Here is a 19,605-nt window from a genome sequence, read left to right as displayed (position 1 = left end):
GACTGATAGCAACCCATTCTTTCATAATCACTTTTTGGAGTTTGTCAGAATTAGTGGGTTTTTGTTTGTCCACCCGCCTCTTGAGGATTGACCACAAGTTCTCAATGGGATTAAGATCTGGGGAGTTTCCAGGTCATGGACCCAAAATTTCAACATTCTGGTCCCCGAGCCACTTAGTTATCACTTTTGCCTTATGGCACGGTGCTCCTTCGTGCTGGGAAATGCATTGTTCTTCACCAAACTGTTGTTGGAAGAAGTTGCTGTTGGAGGGTGTTTTGGTACCATTCTTTATTCATGGCTGTGTTTTTGGGCAGAATTGTGAGTGAGTCCACTCCCTTGGATGAGAAGCAACCCCACACATGAATGGTTTTAGGATGCTTTACTGTTGGCATGACACAGGACTGATGGTAGCGCCCACCTTTTCTTCTCCGGACAAGCCTTTTTCCAGATGCCCCAAACAATCGGAAAGGGGCTTCATCGGAGAATATGACTTTGCCCCAGTCTTTAGCAGTCCATTCACTATACTTTCTGCAGAAGACCAATCTGTCCCTGATGTTTTTTTTGGAGAGAAGTGGCTTCTTTGCTGCCCTTCTTGACACCAGGTCATCTTCCAAAAGTCTTGGCCTCACTGTGCGTACAGATGCACTCACACCTGCCTGCTGCCATTCCTGAGCAAGCTCTGCACTGGTGGCACTCCGATCCCGCAGCTGAATCCTCTTTAGGAGACGATCCTGGCGCTTGCTGGACTTTCTTGGACGCCCTGAAGCCTTCTTTACAAGAATTGAACCTCTTTCCTTGAAGTTGTTGATGATCCTATAAATTGTTGATTTAGGTGCAATCTTAGTAGCCACAATATCCTTGCCTGTGAAGCCATTTTTATGCAACGCAATGATGGCTGCACGCGTTTCTTTGCAGGTCACCATGGTTAACAATGGAAGAACAATGATTTCAAGCATCACCCTCCTTTTAACATGTCAAGTCTGCCATTCTAACCCAATCAGCCTGACATAATGATCTCCAGCCTTGTGCTCGTCAACATTCTCACCTGAGTTAACAAGACGATTACTGAAATGATCTCAGCAGGTCCTTTAATGACAGCAATGAAATGCAGTGGAAAGGTTTTTTTGGGATTAAGTTATTTTTCATGGCAAAGAAGGACTATGCAATTCATCTGATCACTCTTCATAACATTCTGGAGTATATGCAAATTGCTATTATAAAAACTTAAGCAGCAACTTTTCCAATTTCCAATATTTATGTAATTCTCAAAACTTTTGGCCATGACTGTACAGATTACAAAATTTTGGCAAATTGTCTTGCTAATAGATTGAAACCTTTTTTAGAATATATGGTCAATGAATATCAAACATATTGTATTCCTAATCGAACAATAATGGACAATCTGTTTCTTGTAAGAGACATAATAGACAATACAAATTTGAACAGTGAAAATGTTGGCATTCTCGTAATTGACCAGGAGAAAGCGTTTGACAGAGTTAGCCATTTTTACTTGTTTAAAACGCTCGAAGCTTTTGGTGTTGGTCAGAGTTTCATTTCATGGATTAAAATGCTGTATAAGGATGCTTCTGTTATGTTGAAAGTGGGTGGTGAGCTCATTCGGCCTGTTGCAGTGCTGAGAGGAATCAGACAAGGATGCCCGCTATCAGGGATGTTGTATTCATTGGCCATTGAACCCCTTCTGTGCAAGTTAAGGAAGACACTCCAAGGGATTACAGTTGAGATGCATATTAAGCTTGTTGCATACGCTGACGATGTTACAATTTTTATTAAGAATGAACGAGATGTGTCTGTTTTAATGGAAACACTGAAAATGTATGAAAATGTGTCAACAGCCAGAGTGAACTGGGAAAAGTGTGAAGGTTTCTTTTGTGGACAAAGTAAAAATCCACCAGTGCTCCCAGGTGGTGTTAAATGGAATAAAGATGGCTTTAAATGTTTAGGGGTTTATTTAGGGACGGAAACATTTAAGACAAAAAATTGGGAAGGAACGGTGGTGAAGATGTGTAGCCGGTTGTCTAAGTGGTCGTGGGTGCTACCACAGCTATCCTATAGGGGAAGAGTTTTGGTGACCAACAATCTAGCAGCTTCGGCACTGTGGCACAAAATGAACGTCTTGGATCCGCCAGATGACATCATTCAGGAATTGCAACAAAGACTGGTGGATTTTTTCTGGACTGGACACGTTGGACTAAAGCTGCCGTACTTTTCCTGCCAGTGAATGAAGGTGGACAAGGGTTAATAGACATTAAAAGCAGAATCAAAACCTTCAGGCTGCAAGCGGCACAGAAGTTGCTGTATTCAAAGAGGTGCTGGACTGATACTGCTAAAGCCCTGTTGCACAAAGTTGATGTTTTTAAATATGATCTACGGTTGCTTTTAATGAATCTGACAGTAGTGGACTTAAAAGACACTTCTGCTTTTTATAAAACGATGCTGAAAACATGGACATCAAATTTTCAAGTAGAAAGGAACTGGTCTGACTCTGAATTCTGGATAAAAGAAGTACCTCTTTTTCATAATCCCTTACTTCAGGCAAGAGTGCTTAATTCAAAAAGTCTTCAGAAAACAATGGCAAGAGCTGGATGCACTAGGATAAAGGATTTAAAGCATCATGACGGGTGGAAAAGTGCAGAGGAAATGAGTGATCTGACAGGAATCAAGTCCATCAGATTTATGAAACATGTAATGGATGCGATTTTTTCATCTCTTCCTTATGCCTATCATCGGAACCCAGAAGAAGGGATTTTGAATGAAGAGGAGGAAGAGGAGAATTATCCTGATCTTCCTGTTTCAGCTCATGTGGAAGAAGAACCACAAGAAGAATCAATCCTCACTTTTAAGACTCCACAGATACATGGTTTTAAAGAGGCTTCGAAGAAAAGTTTGTATCTGAATTGCGTTAAAGTCTCTCATCAGTCAGTTCTGAAGAACTGTAGAGAAACAAAGTGGACAGAAGTGCTAGGGCCAAACTCTTCTCCTAGAAGATGCTGGAGGTCATTGTATAAATATCCCATTTAAAAACGAACTGCAGACCTACAATGGAGAATAATACATTGGGCAGTAGCTACAAACAGACACGTGGCGCATATTGATCCCACTGTAGAAAAGAAATGTCCTTTCTGTGATTTAGAAGAATCAAATGATCATCTGTTTTTATATTGTTCTAGACTGAGAGGGGTTTTCCAGACATTAAAAACCTGGATTGAAGAATTAGGCGAAGAGATTAATGACACTGTTTTCATTTATGGACTGAAGTATAAGTTTTCTGAAAAGAGAAGAATAGGCATAATACATTTTTTAATAGCGGAGACTAATATGGCAATATGGGTAACAAGGAAAAGAATGATAAAAGAAGATGCTTTAGTTGACCCAGAGAGAATGTTAAGAGGGTTTGTGACTTCAAGGATCAGAGCGAAATTCGTTTTTTTTAATTGACTAAAAATCTGGTTGTTTTTATGGAAACATGGGGTTTAAGTGAAGTCTTGTGTTCTATAGATAATGAGGAAGACCTAATTCTAAATTGTTAAATATGTTGGTAGGCAATTATTTTAGATACGTTGTGTAGCAATATTTTCTTGTATTTTTATTATATTTTTATTTACTTAAGGTTTCGGCTTAAGAAAGACATCACATCTGCTAGACAAAAAATTAAAACGTTTGGGAAAGAGCAATTAATGAAGGGGAAAGTTAAAGACTCATGATGGGTTTCACTTTTTCTTTAATTTTTCTTTATTACTTTCTTTCCTCTCTCTTTCTGATGGAGATCTTACGAGTAGGATCACTAAATGTGAATGGGATGAGGGATATGAAAAAACGTGTATTTCTTTCTGAGATTATTAATTTGAAAGAGTTAAATGTTATTTTCTTGCAAGAAACCCACAGTAATTTAGACAATGAAGTTGACTGGGGGCTATGGTGGAAGGGAGAACACTTTCTTAGTCATGGGAATAATCTAAGTGCAGGGGTGGGAATTTTTTTTGCTCCTTCTCTCAATTTCAATATTTTGTTGAAAAATGAATTGGAACCTGGAAGACTCTTGATTGTTAGAGCTGAAATACATAATATGAATTTTACTTTTGTGAACATTTATGCTCCAAACTTAGGCATTGAGAGAATAAGGCTCTTTTCTAAATGAAAACAGTTTTAAGACAACAACATGATGGAGATTTTGTTTGTTTTCAATGGAGACTGGAACTGCACTTTAGATTTCGTATTAGATAGGAATGGGGAGGAACCACATCAAGTGTCAGCCACTTGTCTTGCTAGATTGGTAAATAATTTTAACTTATCAGATGTATGGAGAGAAAACAATCCTTTAGTTAAACAGTACTCTTGGGTGAGTTTTAGTAATGACACACTTTCTGCTGCTCGTTTAGACAGGTTTTATCTATCTCATAATATGAGGAACAGGACCCTGAATTCAACTATTACTCCTGTCTCTTTTTCAAATCACAAACTAATCACAGTTGAATGTAGTCTCATAACAAAAACCAATAAGAGTTCTTATTGGCATTTTAATGTTAAATTGTTGGAAGACACATTCTTTTGTGAAAAGAATTTTTGGGAAGTTTGGAAGACTGAGAAAGGAAGATATGACAATTTTATTCAGTGGTGGGAGATTGGGAAAGTGTTTATTAAAGAGTATTGCCAACAATATTCTTCTCATTCTACCCTGTGTTTGAAGAAAACATTAGAGAGTTTGGAGCAAGAACTTAAGATTATTGAAGGGAATATGATTGTAAACGCTTCTCCTAATTTGAAGGATATGTGGACTGAAAGGAAAAACTGTTTGAATTTAATCCTTGATGAAAAAGTCAAAGGAGAACTTATAAAAAATCGTTTTTTAAGAAAAAGAGACATAGATGCTCCTACGTCCTTCTTTTTTGATTTAGAACGGAAGACTAAACATGGAAAAAAGATGTTGTTTTTAAAAGATAAGGATGGACACCTTGTTTCAGACCCGGAAAGTATGCGTAGACTTGCAGTGGATTTTTATATTGAATTATATTCTTCCGAGTCCTTAAATGAACAATGTAGTCATGAACTTTTACAAGATCTTCCTGAGCTATCTATAGAAAAAAAACAACTTTTGGAAGCACAACTTACTTTTAATGAACTGACCTCAGCAGTAATGGATCTCTCATCAGGACTTCCTGCCGAATTTTATAAATGTTTTGGACTACTATTGGTCATGATTTTTTTGAAGTTGCTCAGAAATGTATAAGTGAAGGATGTTTAACAAGAAGTTGTCAGCATGCTATTTTAACATTGCTTCCAAAGAAGGGAGATTTGACGCTACTAAAAAATTTGAGACCTGTAGCTATATTATGTTCAGAATATAAAATTCTCTCTAAGTGTATTGCTAAAAGGTTAAATGATGAACTGCATGAAATTATTCACAAGGATCAGTCATATTGTGTAAGGGGCAGATCTATCGCAGATCATTTACATCTGATGATCTGTATGACTATGCTTTTTACAATAATGTTGATGTTGGGTTTTTGTCAATGGACCAAGAGAAAGCCTTTGACAGAGTTGATCATATTTTTCTTTTTGAGACTCTGAAGGCTTTTGGATTTGGCGAAAAATTTATTTCATGTATAAAATTGCTTTATAATGAGGCAACTTGCTTGATAAAAAGTGGTGGCGGTCTCAGTGTCCCCATAAAGGTTCAGAGGGGTATTAGACAGGGTTGCCCTATCTCAGGGCAGCTTTATAGCATTGCTTTTGAACCGTTACTCTATAAATTAAGAAGAGAATTAATGGGACTGCAAATCAGAGGAATAGATTTTTCCCAGTGTATTAAAATGTCTGCATATGCGGATGATCTTACAGTCTTAATAAGAGGCAATATGTGCTCAGTTGTCTCGATGGAAATGGTTGCTCCTTCAGTTATCCTATAGGGGTAGAGTTTTGGTCTGTAATAATCTCATTGCTGCTACTTTATGGCATAAAACTATGATTTTAGAAGAACTGATAATGGACATTCAGAAAAAACTAGTTGATTTTTTTTGGTCCGGGTATCACTGGCTAAAAGCACCAGTACTTTATCTCCCCAGGACGGAGGGAGGTCAAGGACTCATTGACATCAGATCTAGAATCAAAGCTTTTAGACTTCAGACAGACTTCAAAGACTCCTGTATGGTGAAGAAGTGAGCTGGCGTGTGGTAGCCCATGGCCTCCTGAGAAGAGCAGGTAAAATGGATTATGATCGTCAACTGTTCTTAATAGACATCAATAAGCTGGACTTAACTGGTTTGTCTTCGCTCTACAAGTCAATGTTGAGAGGGTGGACTCTTTTAAAAGTTTGCAGAGATCTAAACGGTGAACAGAGTCAGTGGTTATTGGAAGAACCCTTGATCTTTAACCCAAAAATCGATGTGGATGTTCTAAAATCAACGTCCGTAAGGAATGCTTTATGGTCTGCAAATACTGTAAAAATTAGACACTTAATGACTGATGATGGATGGATTTCTGCAGAGACTCTGGCTACCAAGCTTGGAATAAGATCAGTCCGAGTTGTGCAAAGGCTGTTGGACCATCTATATGAGAGCATGCCGGTGGACAACAGAGACTCTTTATTTTTACACAAAGAAGAAAATGCTGGTTCTTCTTTCCCAGAACTGGATATTATAGCTGCGACTGGTTTGTGGCAAGAAAGTGAAGGTGGTATTCTATCCTTTAAGACACCTCAACTGGGACGTTTCAGAAGACATTGGGAAAAAAGCTACTTATATGTTATGCGTAAAAGTTCTTCATTGTTGTGCACTTGAGACTGTAAAAGAGACTAAATGGACAGAATTTTTTGGATCAGACTCTTCCCAGAAAGGTAGCTGAAGGACCATGTACAAGCCCCCCACTGAAAAAAGGTCTGGAGACCTGCAGTGGTGTGTTGTACATGGTATTATAGCTACAAACAGACACAGAGCACATTTTGATCCACTAGCGGGGATAGGGTGTCCTTTCTGTGAACAGCAGGAGACAGTTTTTCATTTGTTTGCTGACTGTAGCAGGTTATTGTCTCTCTTTGAAATTCTTGGAGGGTGGTGTCAGACATTAGGAGAAGTTTTCACACTTGAGTTTTATATCTATGGACCTAAATATAAACGTAGCAAGAGGGAGATTTATCATTTACTCAATTTTATTTTCGGAAAAGCAAAGTTAGCTGTTTGGCTCTCTCGGAAAAGTAAAATAGGTGGTGTGGGTCAAACTGATGTGGTACTGATTTATGAGGGTTTGATGAAGTCAAGGTTAAGAATAGAATTTGAATATTATCGACTGAATGAGAATATTAAAGATTTTAAGTTTAAGTGGGCTATAAATAACTGTATTTGTGATGTTGACTGCAATGGCATTTTACAAATTCATGTATAATTATATATGATGATAATGGTTGTAAAAAGGGGAATGGGTATTTGATATTTGTTTTTCTTTGTTGGTCTCTCTGTCTCTCTCTGTCTCTCTCTCTGTCTCTCTCTCTCTCTCTCTCTCTCTCTCACTGACTCACTCACTCTCTCTCTCTCTCTCTCTGTCTCTCTCTCTCTCACTGACTCACTCACTCTCTCTCTGTCTCTCTCTCTGTCTCTCTCTCTCTCTCTCTCTCTGTCTCTCTCTCTCTCTCTCTCTCTCTCTCTCTCTGGGCTCCAGCAGCAGTGCATTCAACAAAGAAACCAGCCAATAATTGCTTTGCCTGAGGATCTAGAATGTCTCTGGCTCCCACCAGTATGCTAGCGCTGACAACATACAGCCTGGGGAAAAGCCAGACGCTTGTGTCTAGAGGGCAAGATGATGGCTGACAAAAGCACTGTGGGAGAGACGAGGGAAGGGGTTTGTCTTTGGAGGATAGAGCTGGATTTTTAGAGCTAAATGTGCTCTTATGGTAGATTTCCGCACATCTTGTGTCAGAATGAGTTTGTGGGCCTCATATAAATCCAGTAAGGGTTTGTTGGGGTTTAATCTACAGTAGTCTTCCTTAAAGCGATCGTATTGTACTTTTTTATCATTTTAATTTTCTCTGTGAAGTTCACTCCTATCTTTACACAGTGTTGTTGCAGATATATATGCAAACATATAATGTGGATAACATGAAATACATCAGGGTAGATAGCGTATTGATTTGTAATCACTAGCATCCCTTAATTTCTGCTTAACCATCAGTCTCGCAAATCTGCCATGTTTGCAGTGCATGTTTTAACACTTTTAATTTGTGTTTGTAGTTCTACTTAAATCTTACTACAGTTTGGTTGAATAAAGCGCGAGGTGTCATGCTTTGATCCGATGATGATTGGCTGGGTGGGCGGTGCCCTGCTCACGCTGTCTCACTGCACGCTCTGACAACCACTAAACACAAGACGGCATCAGCGATAATGGCGTTCTCGAACTGGAAGTACAGGTGTTGTGCCCAATTTCGACCCCCTACCGAATTATTACCCCCTTGTTCAAGTCGCTACCTGATTGCCTAATCCTAACCCCACCCCTAATCCTAACCCCTCCCCCACACCTACTCCTAAACCTACCAATACTAGGGGGGTAATAATTCGGCAGGGGGTCGAAATTGGGCACAACACCGGGAATTAAAGGCAATAATATTTCTGTAACATGCACGGTATGCCCAGGAAAAAAAGACTTTATCCACGTCTGCCTCAAGCAACTCAAATCTTATGAACCACCTCACATCAACACATGCTAACATGTTACTGTAATGAATAATTAATGCTGTGTTCACACCAGACGCGACTTGCGCGAATAAATCTAGTTTTAAAAGTATTTCATGCGAGAATGTAGTTGATTTAAACTCAAATATGCGGTTCATTAATAAAGACAGCGTCTATTTAAGAATGTGTTTTGCTGATTTTTGGAGGTTGTCTATTCGCGTCTTTGCATTGACTTAACATTAAAATCACTCACGCCAGACACTCTATTTGCGTCTGGTGTGAACGCACCATAAGAGTTGGATAGTGTTCTGTTCATTGTGCAGTAACGTTAGGCCTAATATACAGTTACAGAGATTTGCACTAATGGGCAGGTTTCCCTTTGTTTCTTTTTACCCAAGTTTAAATTTGTTTGTCTTAATTTTGCACTTGAATTTTATTTTCAATATTTATTTTTTATATGTTTTATTTCTATGCATATCATATGGCAGGCTGCAATCTATTGAGTTCAAATAAATACAACATTTGACTATGAAGGCATCAAAACTATGAATTAACACATGTGGAATTATATATGGAATTATATACATAACAAAAAAGTGTGAAACAACTGAAAATATGTTATATTGTAGGTTCTTCAAAGTAGCCACCTTTTGCTTTGATTACTGCTTTGCACACTCTTGGCGTTCTCTTGATGAGCTTCAAGAGGTAGTCACCTGAAATGGTCTTCCAACAGTCTTGAAGGAGTTCCCCGAGAGATGCTTAGCACTTGTTGGCCCTTTTGCCTTCTGTCTGCGGTCCAGCTCACCCCTAAACCATCTCGACTGGGTTCAGGTCCGGTGACTGTGGAGGCCAGGTCATCTGGCGCAGCACCCCATCACTCTCCTTCTTGCTCAAATAGCCCTTGATGCCTTCAGTGTGACTCTACAATTTTCATAGTCATGAAAATAAAGAAAACTCTTTGAATGAGAAGGTGTGTCCAAACTTTGGGTCTGTACTGTATATATATATATATATATATATATATATATATATATATATATATATATATAAAATAAGCTTTATTTTAATTATACTTTTCGGAGCTGAGTACTATTAAATAACATTTCCTTCTTATAGCGTTAGAGTTAGGATTTGGTTTAGGATTATAGCACATAATTATGCCTAATTTTCTGTTATTATTATAAGTAAGTACATGTAACATGCTTGCATTGGTTCTTCAGTGTCAGTGTTGTTGGATAAAATAGCAAACCATTTTTCCATCATTATGAGACTACTTTTGTGCAAATATATAGGTCACACAACTGCCAAATCACATGAAAAACTGAAATGATAAAGCAGAAAGATGAAGTGGCCTGGAGCCACGATTACAAACACAAGTCTGTGTTGAACATGCTATTTTTGGCTGCGGGAAAGATGAAATGCTTTGAACAAAGAATACAAGCTCTCTGCAGGTGAGAAATGTTGGACAGACGCACCTGTAAAGGTTAGAGAAGTGTTCGGGCCGGTGATGAGGCAGATACACACAGACTCGTGCATGCATTGCAGTGTACGCTGCTGTCGGAGGCAACAGCCTGGAAAATGCTTTTAAACCCCAAGGTGCATGCTTATTTGACAGTCATGTTTAAAAGTCAAGAACCCAATCTTTAAAAAAAAAAATAAAAAATCGTCTGACTCAAAAACAGCTCAGAGGGAAAGACAAATCAAGAGCCAAGCGGGAGAGAGAGTTTTAGAAACACCGGCAAGAGCTGTGCCAGAGGTACGTCAATGTACACGCTGCCGTAATCCCATAATTAACAAAAATTCAACACACATTTAGAGCAAAGGAGCTCAATTGTCGTTGTATTAAATTAAAAATAGAATACACCAGGGGAACATTAGACTGCTTGTTTTAGCCTTTTTTCCCTCGATTTATCTTTTGACATAGACGTCTAGAGGAATGCAAATGATGGCTGGAAGAATTAGTTGGCAGTTTCATAATATGGTGTGCTTTATTGGAAATCTACAAAACTTTGACTTCAGTTTACTAGTGTAATTAATTAGTCAGTGTGCTTTGGTTATGTATTACTATGCATTTTGGTACAAAGTTGTATTTTATCCTGTCCTTGAATTTTATTTATTTTTCTTAGCTTAATAAATGTGTTGGTTTCTTGGCCCTCTTGGACTCTTTTTATCAGGCTTCTGACTCACAAAAGCACACGGCTGGTAATTGGAAGTGCTTTTCAAAGAAATGTTCAATTAATTTCAGATCCTTGCTTCTCTCTTGACGGGAAAAGTGGAGTTACTGTCTCCCTCTCGGTCTAAGAAACTCCTCACAGTGTTTGCTATGACCGAACCTGATGTTACGTTCCCAGTTAGATTTCTAGAAGCGAAAGGGAAGTAACGTTTTAAAGTAAAGGTTTGAAGCATTCTCAGTCCTAGTACTCAGTACACAAAGTACGATGCCAGTAAATTTATTTACAATAAACGTATTGATGACATACAGTATAAACAGTCCAAAGAAGATCTCATGGCAAACAATTTCAAAATAAATAGCTTGATGTTCCCTCCCTGCTTCATAGTAGATTCTCAGAATGAAGACACAGCTGCTATTGCTCAGTATTGCTTTTGTGTTGAAACTGGAGTCAACAAGATGTTGTGTGAATCATTTGGAAGTGACTGCTATAATTGCAGCTGACCACTAGATGTCACTGGTAGGGTCATTGTTTTGAGGATTTGAAGCTTTGAGTATTTTTTGGTGCAGTCAGGAAAATGCCTCAAAAGCTTCACAAGGCTTCATCTGCCCATCTCTACTTAAAACACACAAACAAGAGCAACACTCTGGGACTGGCTACATCTCAACACACTCATGCTCTTGGTAGAAGGAACGTCTCATTCGGTTCGGGAACATTTCATTCTCTCAGGATCAGTTCATTCTCTTGATCGTCTTAAATACTGGTTTCTCTTGACATTGATGAGAAGCAGCTGGTACAGTTGGTCCAATCACCTAGATAAGGACGGTGAAGAGAACAGAAAAAAGGACAAAACAGACAACAAAAACTACAACTCCCTGAAGGACATTGGATCCACCGGCAGCATATCATTAAAGACATACACCATGATAATAAAACACAAATTCATACGTCCTGGGACGTAACACTAATTAAGCTTTCACCACCAGTGAAAAAGTTTTCATATTTACAGAGGAAGCGTCTCCAGATACGTTCATGCAATTCGTTTTCCAGATGTCTTTTTATTAGGCGGCATTCCGATGCAGGAAAGCATCAAGGCACATTCAAATCCAGATTCTGCTTTACTTCCTGTCTCCGGAGCTACCTCCTTCTGATCGAATTTTAAAGGCAGCAGAGATATATCTTTCCCTGCCTTTGATATCCCACAATCCTGTGCATTCCATTCCGTGATGGTTGAGCTAAAAAAAACAGAGCATCTGAAAGTTGTGTTTGGTTGTCAGTTTAAATATATATTTCTGACTAACTTTTAGCACTTTTGATGTTAGTTCTAGCGAGAAATCAGTATTATAGTAATTAAATATTTGTTTAGTTTTCACAAAAACTTGTTCAATTTTGTTGAAGATCATTAAACCGTTAGTGTGACCGAAATCAGTTTCATGAGGTGCCTTCATGTAAAACACGCTGCCTGCAAGGTCAATGTCTCATATGGCAGCGAGGCAGCTGCCTATGTTTTTGAAGGTCCATAGAAAGGACTTACAAAAGACCCAGAAACAACAACATGTACAACATGTAAGTTTAATTAACTTAAATGTTACTGGTTTATTGAAAACAGTTATATACATGCAAAAAAAAAAAAAAAAAAAAACATGATGTTCTAAAAAAAGAAAAAAGAAATATTTTAGACATTTTACTTTTACTCCTAATATCTATTGAAAATACACAAGCTTCATCATTTTGTCATCACGATCAGCCCATCTGTAACCTTCAAGATTTAGTTACATGAGGTTTCTCACAAAACTATATTTTCTGCAGGAATTTTTCAAGATATTTTTTTTTTCATAATTCACAATTTATGTATACATCTACATTTATTCATTTAGCAGATGCTTTTATCCAAAGCGACTTACAGATGAGGACAGTGGAAGCAATCAAAAGCAACAAAAGAGCAATGATATACAAGTGCTATAACAAGTCTCAGTTAGCTTAAACGCAGTACACATAGCAAGGGCTTTTAGATAACATAATAAATTAAAATAAAAACAGATAGAATAGAAAAAGAATAGAGCAAGCTAGAGTTAGTCTTATTTTATTTTTATTTATCTATTTATTTATTAATCAAAACATAACAGAAAAAATACACAGTTCTGTCTTGGCAAGGCTGAGTTGAAGATGGTGGTTCTTCATCCAGCAAGAAATGTCTGTTAGACATGCTGAGATGTGAGCATCTACTTTTGGATCATCAGGATGGAATGAGAGATAGAGTTGAGTGTCATCAGCATAGCAGTGGTCTGAAAAGCCATGTTTCTGAATGAAAGAACCTAATGATGCCATGTAGACAGAGAAGAGAAGTGGTCCAAGAAGTGAGCCCTGAGGCACCCCAGTAGTTAGATGTTGTGACTTGGACACCTCACCTCTCCAAGATACTTTGAAGGACCTATCTGATAGGTAAGACTCAAACCACTGGAGTGAGATCCTGAGATGCCCTTTGGCAGTAGGGTTGACAGGAGGATCTGGTGGTTAACTGTGTCAAAAGCAGAGGACAGATCAAGCAAATATTGAAGATTTGGATTCCTGTCTTGCCAGTCTTAGAGCTTCAACAGATGAGAGCAAGGCAGTCTCAGTTGAATGTCCACTTCTGAAGCCTGTCTGGTTGCTGTCAAGGAGGTTGCTCTGTGTGAGAAAGGCAGAGACTTGGTTGAACACAGCTCGTTCAAGTGTTTTTGAATGTATGTGATGCAACAGCAAAAAGAAAAAACTGTAATGAAACAGAAATGTCACATTTTTTTAAAGCATTCTCCATACAAGTCAAGCTGCAATGCCAAACAGGACCACACAGAGATGCCAAAAGACTACTATACTGTCTCAACCTGACTCTAAATAAATACCTGCGGATCCATTCAGAATTATTAAACACAGCATAATCCAAATCGTCTTTACCTCCATTACAACCCAACTAGTTCTGACTTCATATTTCATCAATCAATTTCATTTAATCAATAGGGTCTGTTCTTTCCCACCAATTGCTGCACAATTTAAGGTTACTTATGATGCTAGCCCTCCTGGAACTCATAGAGACTGCATTGCAGTGCATGCAGTTCAAAAATTATAATAAATAAATAGATAAATAAATACAAATCTTTGTCTGGGCGATTCTTGGGCCGAAATGAAATCGCTCAAAAAGGGGCAGTTCTCCACAATGTGACTCAACGCTAATTGGGCTGTATATCCAGCAGCAGAACAAATAGTTTACAACAGTGAAAGCAAGCATAACACTGTAGTTGAATGTAATAGAAAAAAATGTGGTGCATCTCCCTATCGCCCCAATGAAGAAATGGCCCTCCTCAGTGTAATGAGGGTAGCACAGTCCTGTTCCTCATGTACATACTATGTACTTATTATAGTAATTACAATAACTATGTAGTAACTAGGTACTAACCCTGAACCTACCCCTAAACCTAACCCCACCCCATGTAGTTACCTTGTATTACCAGAACTTTCTTGGATAAATACACTGTTAGTACACTATAAGTACATGTAAGCACACATACTGTAAAATAAAGTGCAACCGTAATGAGTTTATGTAATGAGATCTAAACTATAAAAGAGTATACAATTTCTGAGAAAAAGGGAACAATTCTGTCATGGTTTTAGTGAATTGTGTAACTGCATGCAGGAAACAGCATTTATTGAGAAATCTGAGGGCGGTTGGGCTATATTTCTTTGAAGAATTTGGAGGAGAAAGGCAAAGAGACCTTGGGTTTCAAAGCAAAAAAAAAATAAAAAATGCAGCATGTTTTGGATGTACTGAAGAAGACAGCTGACAAAGCTTGGAGAAATGAAGAGAGGAAGCAGCTCAGTATTTATTTAACAGAGAGATTGACAGTTGAGTAGCCTCACCATTGCAGTTTGATTTTTAGGCCAATAAAAATATGACCAGTGGCTCAATTTGCCCTATTTTAGGGGAGACAATTAAAAAAATAAAATTATTCTATGTATATATATTACATACAGTTACATATGTTTTTATATACATGTAAATGCTTTCTCTAGTTCATGGGGACCACAATTGTTACATATGTTTTTTATGTATACATGTAAATGTTTTCTCTAGTTCATGTTGGCTACAATTATTGGCACCCAATTATTGCAACGTCCTTTTCCCATGATAACAGCTCTGAGTTTTTTCCTGTAATGCTTGAAGAGTTTGGAGAACACATGGTAAGAATTCAGAGACCATTCCTTCATCCAGAATCTGTCCAGATCCTTCAGATTCACAGCTCCGTGTTGATGCTTCTTCTCTTCAGTTCACACTCATTCTCTACAGGGTTCAGGACATAGGACTGTGTAGAAGCTTCATTTTTTGCTCAGTGAGCCATTTTTGTGTTGATTTTGATGTTTGTTTTGGTTTATTGTCTGGATGGAACATCTAACCACGGTCCATTATCAGATTTCTTACAGAGGCAGTTAGCTTTAGATTTTTATCTTTTGGTATCTTGATGCCATGTATCTGAACAAGATGTCCAGGACCTCCGGCAGAAAAACAAGCCTACAACATTAAAGATCCAGCAGTATATTTAACCTTAGACATGGGGTACTTTTTATTCCTGTTCTACTAAACCCATCTGGTGGGTTTGCTGCTCAGAAGCTCTTTTGTTGTTTCGTCTGACCATAGAAGACTGTGCCATTTGAAGTTCCAGCTGTGTCTCACACTGAATATGCTGGAGTTTGTTTTTGAATGAGTGAGGAGGATTTCTCTTGAAACCCTCCCGAACAACATGTGCTGATGTAGGGGTTCTTGGATTATTTTTTTTTAGTCTTTCTGACCCCAAGTCTCAACTAATCTGCAATTCTCCAGCTGTGATCCTCAGAGAGTCTTTAGCCACTCAAGCTCTCCTCCTCACTGTGCATTAGGATGATATAGACACACTCCTCTTCCAGACAGATTTATAACATCTTTAGTTGATTGGAATTTCTTAATTATTGACCTGACGGTAGAAATTGGGATTCTCAATGCTTTAGCTATTTTCTTACAGCCACTTTCTATTTGTAAAGCTCAAAAATCTTGTTCTGCACATCAGAACTCTCTTCTTTGGTTTAACTCCTTGTGATGGATGATTAAGGGAATTTGGCCTTCATGTTCCTCATATTTATAATTATGTGGAACAGGAAGTCATGGCTGGACAATTACATGCTCATAGTCACCCTGATGTGCAAAAAAAAAAAAAAGTGGTAATATTCTTTAGAGATATTTTACTCATAAGAATGTCTAGGGGTGCCAATAATTGTGGCCAACATGCATTGGAGAAAAACATTTATTTCATCATGAGATTTTCTCCCCACTTTCAATTGTTTAACTTCAATGATAGGTTATAATTTTGTGAGAATTTTATTTATTTATTTTTTAATGAAAGATCATAAGGACAAATAATGCAGATTTATTTCCACAGTCACCTTTGCTCAAATTTACAGAGGGTGCCAATATTAGTGGGTGGCACTATATAATTGTTTTTCTGGAAAAGTAGCTCATGGTTCCCCACCCTCCACTGATTCCCTGTGAGGAAGCCTCATAGAGTGCATGACAATGTGTCATTCACCCAAACTTCACTATTCTGACCAGTGACTCGCCCTAAACTTCTGCTTTCCTCTGCATTCCCAGCATGCTGTTGCTCTCCCGCTAAGTGGGGGAGGATCTGAACAAACAGGCGAAAGCTCCTTGGGGTCCGTATGCAATCACACAGAGTAGCGCTGTCGGTGGGAGGCCCCTCAGGAGCCCAGAACTAATCGCATTATTGCTTCTGCACAGCCACTGCATTACAAGTGCGGCTGGATGAGGGATGTGCTCGCATTTGGTTTCAGTCATATTTACAGTGGTTTTCATTTAAAGCCTGCCGTGAAATTAATGTGTTCTAAATGTCCAGAATACTAAATGTTTTGGTGTTTTTAAATGCTAATTTGGATATAGAAATGATTTAAATTGACATAATGCAGATTTTTTTATAATATAGATTCATTATTTATCAAAATAATAAAAGGATGTTTTATTTATTTATTTATTTAACATTCAAATAAAAACATACTATAACTTTAACTGATAAAATAAAGATTTGAAAGATTTTTTTCAAATAAAAACTATATTTAAAAAAAATAATAATATAAAAATCTACTGAAAGAAAAAATGTTAAAACGTTAACACAAATGATAATGTAAATGGACAATGTATAAAAAAAATAGTGATACTGAAAAAAAAAACTGAAACAAAGCAACTCCAATGTCAAAAAAAAAAACATAAATAAATAAATAAATATATAAAGCAAACATAAATATCTAAATTGGATGAGTTGTCAAAAGCAGTATATTATGCTTTCAAATTGAATTCATCATCTGTGAAAGCAGCTGACTTTCCGAACATGTTGTGATGCCAAAGATCTCAGAAAAGCAAATGCATCATGGGAGTGCAATTTGAATCAGGCCTTGAGGAAGACCACTTCATTTAATAAGTTTGTTCTCAAGATTAAAAACCTTGAATTCTAATGGTTCAAAAGGAATGTAAGAGAAACAGGTCAATTAGCTCAAAGAGAATTATTTATCTTTTATAGGAAATTTGGACAGAATCACTGTTTTACAGCTGATCAACTGAATCAGCCAGCGATTCACTGAATGGGTCGTACAACATCAACTCTTTAATGCTACTAAAGTATAGTGAAAACACTATCTATTAGAACAGTAACAAGATCGCCAGTTTAAGACATTACCTTGTAAGCACAAAACATGATACTTCTCTCTTCAATATAAATAAGACTTTATTGGATACTTCTAAGACATATAAACTAATCTAACACATAAACATATGCTCTTATACATTCACACGAGTTTCAGAAAGAGAGAAAGTGAGGATAGAATGGGTTTAAGATAGTGAAAATGTGAAATCCCAGGTTCATAGCAATATATGCAATTGTTTAGACCTGAAAAACCATCAGTCGTTTAATTAACCCTCGCATTGAGTTCCTCAATGTGGTTATTAAGCTTTACAATAAATGCACCAGTTAGAATCTCGAGGTACTTGCATTGCAGAAAGGGGTTTCCCAAAGTTGTTGATTGGCTGGAGGTTCGGTAGTCATTTGAATTGACGTCTTGGCTGATGAATGCTGTGGAGTTATTGGATTGAAGTTTTGAGGCAAACACAGTCTGCGTTGGAAAGAACTTCAAACTCTCAATGGAAAAAAATAAAAGGCAATAAGTAAAAGAAAAAAAGAGACTTAAGTGTGATGAGACTAGATGAGTTTTATCCTCATGGTGTAGAATCAGGTGGCATGTAAACCAGAGCACCGGCAAAATACCAAAAAGCAGTGGTGGCAAAAGCAAAATTTGTTGGTGTCCTGAATTTTTAAACTTGTCTGTTGGACACATCACAAATTGTCTCTTGACCATTTAGACATTGTCTTGGCATTGGGGTGTTATTATGTTTCTCCTCCCAATACATAAACCAACATGTTATCTTAATCATCCAACCCAGGCTTATTCGAAATATGTGCCTCTAAATACATTTTGGCGACACCATAATTACGTACCTTACTGCACATTTTGTAGCAGTTTCAAAGTGAAATGTCCTAAAACGCGGGTACAATATGTGACCCTGGCACGTTTTTGTTATGTTATATTATATATAATATAATATAGTATAAAAAGCATATAGAAGCATTTTTGCCATCTATAATTTAGAATGTCTGGAATATTTAGTTTTAATAGACTAAATCAATGTGCATGCACTGTGTATGATTTGGTGATATATCGCTGTATATCGCACACCCCTGACTCGAGTTGAATGAAAAATGAAATCATCAGCGGTTGTGTGAAACGCTCACTTGTTTGCACATGGGCAAAGGTGTTTTAGGAGTCTAACCAGCAAACGACAGACCACTGATTCGTCAAACCTGCTTTCCTGCAGTCTGTGTTCTTCTGACTATTTTGTAGTAGGTAACGAATATACTTAGGGGGAATGTATCGGAGTAAAAGTATACATTTTATTTAGGAAATGTAGTGGAGTAAAAGTAAAAGTTGGCTGAAATAGAAAAACTCAAGTAAAGTACAGATACTCCCAAAAAATACTTAAGTACTGTAACTAAGTATTTTTACTTCATTACATTAAACCACTGAAAAGAATGCAGTGCATCTTACAAAGAATCGATTGATAGATACGTTTTAAGAAAATATTTTCAAACACATGCATACCAAACACGACTATAAACGTATAAACTATTCAATAGTTATTTAAAATGACATACACAATTAGTGATTAGGACATGATAGTCAACTGTGTGGGTTACATAGATGATATGGAGCTATTAATAGAAATGATTAGTTGCTCATAAATCTTTTAGCATCATTCTTGTGCATATATATGTGTAAAGGCAGTCCCTTTGTCTCGTTCTGTGCACGTAACAAGGTGTTCTTGAGGAAAAAAGGGCAAAAGGGTTTAGAAGGGATCTCAGTCTGGTCATTTTCTGCTAGATAAGGGGAAGTCAATCCGTGGAAGTCTTTAGCTCATGATTTCTTTCATAGATTTATATGTAATGGTCATGCTGTGTGTTTCTTTAACCATCAATCTTGGTTACTTGCCCCAAATATGAAAATCTCCTTCCTGAGTTGGAATTATCAATAAGTGTTCGTTTGTGTTAATGTTGCAAGCTGTTCAAAGCTGCTAGTTGGTGGGTTAGGTTTACTTCAGGCTGGCTGGCTTTAGGATCTGATTTATGATTATCCAT

This window comes from Carassius carassius, chromosome 35, assembly GCF_963082965.1.
Source record: "Carassius carassius chromosome 35, fCarCar2.1, whole genome shotgun sequence".
Taxonomy (NCBI): domain Eukaryota; kingdom Metazoa; phylum Chordata; class Actinopteri; order Cypriniformes; family Cyprinidae; genus Carassius; species Carassius carassius.
Note: the sequence above shows the minus strand (reverse complement) of the source record.